Source organism: Myotis yumanensis, unplaced genomic scaffold (assembly GCF_028538775.1).
Source record: "Myotis yumanensis isolate MYYU_CA2020_CCGP unplaced genomic scaffold, mMyoYum1.0.hap1 SCAF_4, whole genome shotgun sequence".
NCBI lineage: Eukaryota > Metazoa > Chordata > Mammalia > Chiroptera > Vespertilionidae > Myotis > Myotis yumanensis.
Window position 1 is genome coordinate 33,757,537 of NW_027223755.1, and position 8,501 is coordinate 33,766,037.

The following is an 8,501-nucleotide window of genomic DNA, read 5'->3' on the forward strand; positions in this document are numbered from 1 at the left end:
ACCACAGAAACTCTGAGATAATAAATGTGTGCAATTTTAAGCCACTAAGTTTGGGGGGGGGGGGGGGGGAGGTTGGTTATTTTTGTTTGTTTGCAGCAATTGCAATGTACAGATAAAGAAATTGAAGCTCATAGTGGTCACAGAATATAGCTAGAAAAAAAGCAGAGCCCAGAGTCATACACTGGGCTACTTGGATGTAAAGTCTAAATTCTTTCTATTACATCACACTTCTAGTTTAAGGCACCCTAACTTAAATATTCAATAGCAGTTGCATACAACCAGTATCAAATAAGATATTCATGAATAGTATAGGTTAATTAATGTGAACAGTTTTAAGCAACCTTATACGCAATTGTTTCATTTCAAAATTATGTACTTCTACAGTGATTTAGGCAAGGCAGCAGGCACTACATAGTCTTTCTTGGGCAAACATCTATAAAGAGATTAAGTCATACCATTATTCAATATCAGTAATGAAAATAATCCAATTCTCTTGACTCCCAACCTACTTAAATACAATCTCGAACTCCATAACAGTTGTTTCATTAACAGCTTCCATTCTTCATTTGTTTTCTTTTTTTTTTTTTCAGATCAATTGAGTGCTTCCATAATAATGTCCAACATTAAATGAATCCCTCCTACACTTTAAAAGTAATCTTCTTTTAACGTGCTAATATATAACTAACACATTTCAATTAGTTTTCTAGTAGTGGTGATAGATTTGTACTGAATCATTCATCCTTTTTTCTCCTATTTTCTCGGACTCTAAAACTAATGACAAACTTATACAAACTAATGACAAACTTATACAAACTAGTGACAAACAATATAGTTAGCTGGTCTCATTTCTTAGAGTTAACTCCTTTCCCCCTTGAGAAATCTCCTGCTCTTCACAGTTTTGTAACCTCCACTTTTACCATTACTAACACTGTCCTGTATACACCCAAGTTAAGTAAGCCATAGCATTGAGAGGAAAAATATGTAACTACTTGGCCAGAAGTAGACTAACACTGGATTTAAGGATTTGTAGTGAAAAGGGCATTGGTGCATGGCAGAAAGAGCAGAAGCTTTGAGGTTAAACAAACCAGAGCTACAGTCTTGGTTCCACCACTAGCTATCTGGCACATGGACACTCAATAAATTTGGTTTTTCTCTCTCCTTTATTCACTCCAGCCCTCGCCCCCCACTTTTTTTCAAGCCTCCAGTGCCAGTGAAGAAAATTAATAATAAGTAAATGAGTTGGCTCAAGCTCAACTAATATCAACAACAAACATATCTGACCATATTCAGTCAACTCACAATAAAAATGAATGGGCTAGGGGGGGCTGGGAGAGGAAATCCACAAATCCCTGGGAGCAGGAAAGAAACTACAAATCAGGGGGGTACTCCTCTGATTTAGGTACTCTACCTGCAGATACTCTCTAGCCCTAGCTGGTCCTCCAACAGAACTCTGTGCCCTGGTACCTAGGGATCTCCTTAGAGACAGGGCTCTTCTTGCCAAGGCTGAGGATCACAGGTGTCTTCCAGCCACTCCATGAGTGAGACAAGCTAAACAGCTGTGGGGCTCTCAGAGCTCCCCGATAGCATCAGCCACGACCCCCTGGATCATGCACCAGGCCCGGCATGGCCTGTGCTGATAGGGGTTGTGCTGGTGGCTATGGTCCGTCCTCTCCTCATTGCACTTACTACCAAATGCCACCTCTGCCGAAAATACCGCACCAGCTACCAGCACTGCCCACTACCTGAGACAAGAGACAAGAAGGGGATCTGTCCAGAGATGAGTGAAAATGAGGATGAGGATGGCTTCATCAAGGTCAATTGCATTCAGTCTAGGGCCTGAGGGCTGGGGACACAGGGTAGCAGGAACCATTTCAACTTCTGATCCTGGATCTTTGGGAACCCCTTGCCCCCTGACAGCTTAAGACTTGTGAATACTACATGGGAGGCACAAACTTCAGGGGAGGTGGCTAGGGTTTAAGGGTTGACCAGGGGTTGAGCAATCCTTCCTTCCCTAACAATAGCCACCAAAGTGACAGTGACCCTCTCTTGCTCAATAACCTTCAAGGGCTCCCTGCTATTCTCAGGATAAAACCAATCTAGGGCCTAAACTATGGAAATAAGGCCTCTGTCAGCCTCTTGGTTTCCTTTCTTGCCTTTCCCTGGTATGCTCCCTACTTAACTAATTATTATTTTATACCAGATGATAACATTTTAGCAGATAAATATCAGAGTGCCAAGTTTCTTACAGAATTTTTTTTCCATCAACAAAGTGGGTAATCTTTAACAAAATAGTTAAAAAACATTTTTCTTTTTCATGAATGAGTTAACTTACTTTCTGACACCTGCTGGAGAAGTTAATCTGCATATCACCAACAACTATGTAGAGACACTAACAGATATAGTTTCCAAAATTCAGACTAACATTAAAGCATTACATAATTGTCCAGAAATTATAATGCATTAACTCTACATTGTATAGCAGAAGCATTATCATGGAAAAGCACAAAGGCTTTGAGTCCTGGCTTGACTCCAAGTTATTTAAACTCTCTGGATCTGTTATCTCATCTATAAAACTGTGATAATGGTACCTACCTAACAAAGACTCGTTGAGAGATTAAATTAGATTACATGTGATGTGAAGTGTCCTCGCACTTCACTTTAATGGCTAAACAAATATTAGCCCCTCCCCCCTTCTCCTGGTTATCTGACTCATCACTTTTCAAAGACCTTCCTTGAAAAATAGTTTTATGTTCCTCCTTCCCTCAGAAATGTGGACTAGTTGGAAATGATGATAGAATCAATCAACTGCATTGTATTGTCTTTTGAACAGTAAAGAATTTAGGTCATGATAACCAGGCTTACAATACTCTAAATATGAAAACAAGATTCAAAACTTTTCATTTTATTTCAAATATGCTTTTTTCCTAATACAAATGCACCAAACAGTGAAGTTAAGGGATCATTTACCTGCATCCATGGATCAAAGCTACTCTAGCTAAACAGAAATAAGAGCAGATAACGTGCACTACAGTAACTGCCTCAGTAGTCTGCCCTGGTTGGAGGGTACTTGTCTTTTTTGCTCTATCATCTTTACTTCCCACTCAAGTGATCTGGAGTAGCCAAGGTAATAATTTCCTCTCCTGAACTATTATTATGGAGCTAAAAGAACATGTATAACATCCTTCTCAGCTTCTTTCATCCATCTTAACCCTGGTTATTTATTTTAAGACTGATCTGGTCTTCACAGAGGAAGTAGCAATACTGTGCTCCCTTCAGGTGTTCAGTTTTTATATGTGAAAATTAACATTTCATTTTCCATTTAGTCTCTCAAGAAATATTTATTGTCATATACTATATGCCAACGACACCACTAGCCTATAAGTACAAAGGTTTCCAGATCATTTATCAACTTTGTAAGACTGGTTTCCAAGGAAAGGTATAATCAAGATGTATCTATCAAGAAAAGTAAATGATCCAAAAGCAAAAATACAAAACATCAGTCTACACAAGGCAGGCCCTAAATTATGTAATGTCCCAAATTACTTTTTTTTTCCAAATGGCAAGTTGGATATACATTATCTGTTATAACTTCTCTCCTGAAAACAAACACCTTTTTCTCTTGAGGTTAACTCAAAGTGTCGATAATCAGCTATGTCCTTTGGTATAACCAAGAGAGCGATCAACCTCTTGCCCGTTTTCTTCTTCCCCCCAGAAATGTTCCACAAATGTGCCATTTACTCTCCTAACATATTAACTCTCTTTAATCACTCACAAAAGTCACACATAGGATAAGATTTGGCATATATACCCATCCTAAACCACTAGTAGCTACTAGTGGTTGCTAAGGAAATAAAGAGGAAGTGGTAAGAGTAGACAAGAATAGGAATTAATCTCACACGTATTGGTCCAGACAGGGTAAGTATTAAAATATTTCAGGTTTTGAGGTTAGAGATTTTTCCCCTTGAGAATCATAAAAATATTAATATCAAAACATAGATTTCATTGGCTGCCATTTGTGGCAAATGAATGAATTTGATTTGTTTGAAACCAACTATTTGCTTCTATACACTATTCTTCAAAAACTCCAAAACACCAATGATCACATTTAAGCACTAAATTAATATAAGCCAGAATTGCTGTTACCACTTTGATTAAACACAGGAAAACAATTATCTCCAAAATTAATTTTCTCAATTTCCTTCAACTACACCAGTTTTATTTTGCATTTCCTTCCCTGCATTAATTTGGAGACCTGTCATTCCCACACCTAAGTTTGAGTCTAATCAACATAAGCTAAAAAGAGAAAGAAAAACAAAAGAAAGAAAATTAGTCCAAGATATTTAAACATAAAAGAATATGCTGAAAATCACACTCCAGTGTCTTTCTTCAAAAATCCAAACCACCAATCCAAACCTAAAAGTTCCAAGCAATGGTTCAGTTTCCCCTTTCCTTTCCCCCCCCCCACCCCCGCCCCCGCCCAGTTCTGTACACCCTCATGCCCCTTCCCCCAACCCCACTTCGCCCAGACAGAGGGTAACAGTCTGAGCTGCCCTGGTTGAGTTGATCCTAAAGTTAACATTCAGCAGCCCATTTCCAGACAGCAGCGCTAAATCTATTTGGATAAAACGCGTGTGACCCAGACAGTTGGCATTTGGCCCAAACGCGTTGCACCGGCAGCTCAAATAAAAACAAGAGTAAGAAACTCACTCTCTTGTTCCCTCTCAGTGCGCTTTCTCACTCTCTCGCTCTCTTTTCTTCTAGTACAACAAGGAAAGAAATTACTAAAGACAGGAATTATAGTACACATTATCAGAAGGCAGCTTTCCAATAACCCCTCCAGCACTCACCTCCCCCCCCCCTCCAAATCCCTAAACTTTGATCCATGTACCATATAAACAGACATACCCCGATATTCAAGGCTCCGGAGGGATATGAGTCTAGCACGTCCCAAGTGGCCAAAAGTAAATCAAAAACACACGCTTCCATCTCTTTGATTAGCCTATTAAGAGCTTAACATATCCTAGAGCATCGGGGCTCCAGCTAGCACATTAATTCTGCCCTCTGAGCCCAGGCATAAACTATGCACTTGTCTGGCTACTTAAGACACTGACATGAAACCATAAAATGCAGGTTTTTCTTTAAGAAAACTGGAAATCAGTTTAAATACACATCATTATTACTTTCCTGATTACTATTTGGTGATGAGTTAAAAGACCACAATAATTATAAGTAAGTCATATTTCACAAAACATATTCTATTCTTATAATAAACGTATATATTTTTGCATCATAAAATACTTGCAAGACCCAGAATTCTCCAACCCCCGAGTAGTCTGGAGTTAAAAAGATTTCTATCTGCAAAATGAGTTCAGTTAAGCTCACCCATTGCCATTAAAACACATACACACATACACACATACACACACACACACACACACACACACACACACACAGAGCGAGAGAGAGAAAAAGGTTTTCTACCCGTTATTCGGAAGACAAGCAAACCACACGCTTTAATTTAAAAAAAAAAAAAAAGGTTTCATTGAATATTGTGAAGTCTTCCTTACCGTTTTCATCTTCAAATTCTGATAAAAAGTAAGTTTCAAACAATAGAGATTGCACTGGACGACTCACGTACTCCCTTCTCCTCTCTTAACTTTTTTTTTTCTGCCCCCCTTTGCAAAGCCACAGCAGTCAGTTAGTTATTCTGCAGCCAGAATAAAACCCTATAGCCTGGCTAACCCGGGTTTTAGAGAACGGACTTTGCGATTTGGCAGAAAAAGAGATGCCTTCAATACAACCAGGTTATCATCCTGAGATGCTGCCTTTGCAAACCCCCTTTTTCTCCCGCACTCGCCCCCCACCCGGCCAAAAAAAAAAAAGGAGAGAGAGAGAGAAAGAAAAAAAAAGAAAGGAAAGGGAAAAAGAAAGGAAGGGAGAAAAAAAGACTTATTGGGGGTGGAAAGGGTGCCCTTTCTTCCTGGACAGCTTAGTGCCTTTGCTATGCAAATAACATGTGAAGAGCATCAAAAGGTATCAGGAGAAAAGAAGACAAGAGGAGCAAAGTTTTGTTGAAGTAGGTCTCACTACCGGCCCCCAGCCAACTTTGAATTGCAGCAGAATATTGGCAGCTTTTCCTCGGAGGCAGAGCACTGACGTCAGTGTGCAGATGTGCCGGCGTCGGGTGCGCATGTGTCCTGGGCCGTCACGTGGAGGGGGAGGGGAGGTAGAGGTACAATCGGGGTAACCAACTACCAGCCATTCAGAAGGGCTTAGACAATGTCAACTTTTCCACCCTGTGAATGAGAGAAATCCTGGCCCTTCTAACCTCAATCCCCTACCCCACTCCGCCTCTTTTCCTCCTCCTCCTCTAACCTCTTTTAGAAATTCTAGCCTGGTTTGTGATTAGTTGTTTCTTGGAAAAAGGAAGGGGGAGGGAGAGGATGAATGACTTTAGAGACTAACTCATGTCACTGTTAGGCTCTCTGGTGTCCTCTTCCTTGTATGTTTAAATCCACACAACAAAAATACTAAAAATTGCACATAAACAGTACCTTTGAAGACACTTACAGCAAGTTCACATCAGTGACAGATTTCAAGACTCCGTAACCACATGTGCACAAAATGCCTCTCTCAAAAAGACATCTCTACGAGCTATATTGCCCCAGCAAGGGAGTATAGACGAAAGTAAACTAAGACCAGCACATTTTCCATCCGATTACCGACTTCAGGTTATGTGGGGTTTTAAAAGGAAAGGAAAAAAAAAAAGTGGGGGAGGAGGGAGCGGGGGAAGAGAAAGAAGCTTGCATTATTTCCAGATGAGGGTGAGACTGGATGGTGTTTTAAAGTGCAACCGGGGAAAGCTACAAGTGGAATGTATTTTTTTTAATTCAGTACATTGAATGAAACCTCAATGACGGCCCAAAAGAAAATAAATCCAAAGTCAGACCCCCAGAAAAGAGGGGGGCGGAGGGGGAGCGAAGACAGGAACCTTGCTGTGATCTAAAGATAAACAAACAAAACCTCAGAACTGGTTCTTCAAGCTTCCCAGTCCCACCCTCCCGCCTGCCACCCCCTACACACCAGAAGCCAGTCCGTACTTTAAGGATAAAACACCACTACAACGTAGCACTTTCACTTTCATTTGCTGGGAGAAAGCCACTGGCATAAAACTGTGGGGGAAATGCCCAAATATGTTTTCCACGTCCTAAGCAAGCAAACAAAGTCTGGCACACTAATCGGAAACAGGAGAGGGGAAAAAAAAAGTGAAAATAGCTCAGGACAAATGTTGTCTTTCAGCGGTGGAATCTGCTGCATCATTTATCTGTTTCTGCCGTTGAGTGCAGGATAGGAAGAGGTTTAAGAGTTTCCAAGGTTGGGGGTGGGGGTGGAGGAATTGACGCCTTGAAATTCCAGTCGGTAGTTAACGCCAAGTCAATTTCCGATGGCCAGAACCAGAAAAGGGAATTGGACCGGAGGGAAGGGGGTGGGGAGGAGGACCTTTCTGAAAACAGGCGCTTAAGTTTCAAGCTTCTGCTAACATTATTGCTCATTTGATTTTTTTTTTTTTTCTTCCTACACCGGAGGTAGTAGGTGTAATTCTTCTGGTGAATACATGAATAGTTGGCTAAAAGAAGGCATGAATCAGACTGAGAACGTCCAAGAATTCTTTTTTGAGGGTTGAAAGGGGAAAGCATCTGTCCACAGTCAATAGTCCTCATCTTGACCTTAAATCAGTAGTATTTGGCTCAATGCCATTGAAAACGTAGAAATACGTTCTGTGGCTGGCATTCACAGTTTTAAATAAAGATGGTTCATATAGAAATATAGATATTTGCATTAGCACACAAGAGGTGGCTGATCTCCTAGCAATAATTATAAACGTCAAAAATAAGAAGAGTAGCCACAGAGCTGTTTTTGCATCAAACCCATCCTTTAAATTGTTGTGGACTTGGTCCTTAATTTTTCAAAAACTGGTGGTGGATAAACACAGCCATCACAGAAAACTAAACTTAAGGTGTGAATAGTAATCATTTCTATAAGCTATTTGAAAAATTTTTACTCTCAACTAAGACAAACTGCCCTAGGAAGTAGCAATATTGTAAAGGAAAGGAGCTTATCCAGTGAGAAGTGGACTTTGACTAATTACTTATTCAAAGAGTGCCATCCTGCGTCTAAACAGAGTAATGAAAATTTCCCAAAAGATTCCTTTTCTCCTCCAAATGACTGTGAATTTAAAAAAACAGTATTAGTAAGGGTGAAAAATTATTAGCGAAAGAAATGGATCCATGTGTATGTGTGTGTTTGCATTTTAATTGCATTACAGAGAATTCCAACACATACAAAAGTAGAAAACTCCAATGTATCCACCACCCAGTTTCAACAAACAAGTTTTGTGGCACACACATTCAAGTAAAATAAAAGGACTAAAAAATAAATAACCATTACTACATCACTACTACTCTTAGAAAAATAATTCCTTAATTTCATCAGATTTCAGA

At 39.9% G+C, this 8,501-nt stretch overlaps 1 protein-coding gene across 1 annotated transcript in view; it reads right to left on the reverse strand.

The window, feature by feature from the left end:
- ADAMTS6 (ADAM metallopeptidase with thrombospondin type 1 motif 6) overlaps window positions 1-5,650 on the reverse strand; it is a 229,076-nt gene extending 223,426 nt beyond the window's left edge. The window contains exon 1 of the mRNA XM_070411450.1: window positions 5,568-5,650. The gene's annotated coding sequence lies outside the window, so the exon portion shown is untranslated. The remainder of the gene's footprint in view (window positions 1-5,567) is intronic.
- Window positions 5,651-8,501: the final 2,851 nt, after the last annotated feature.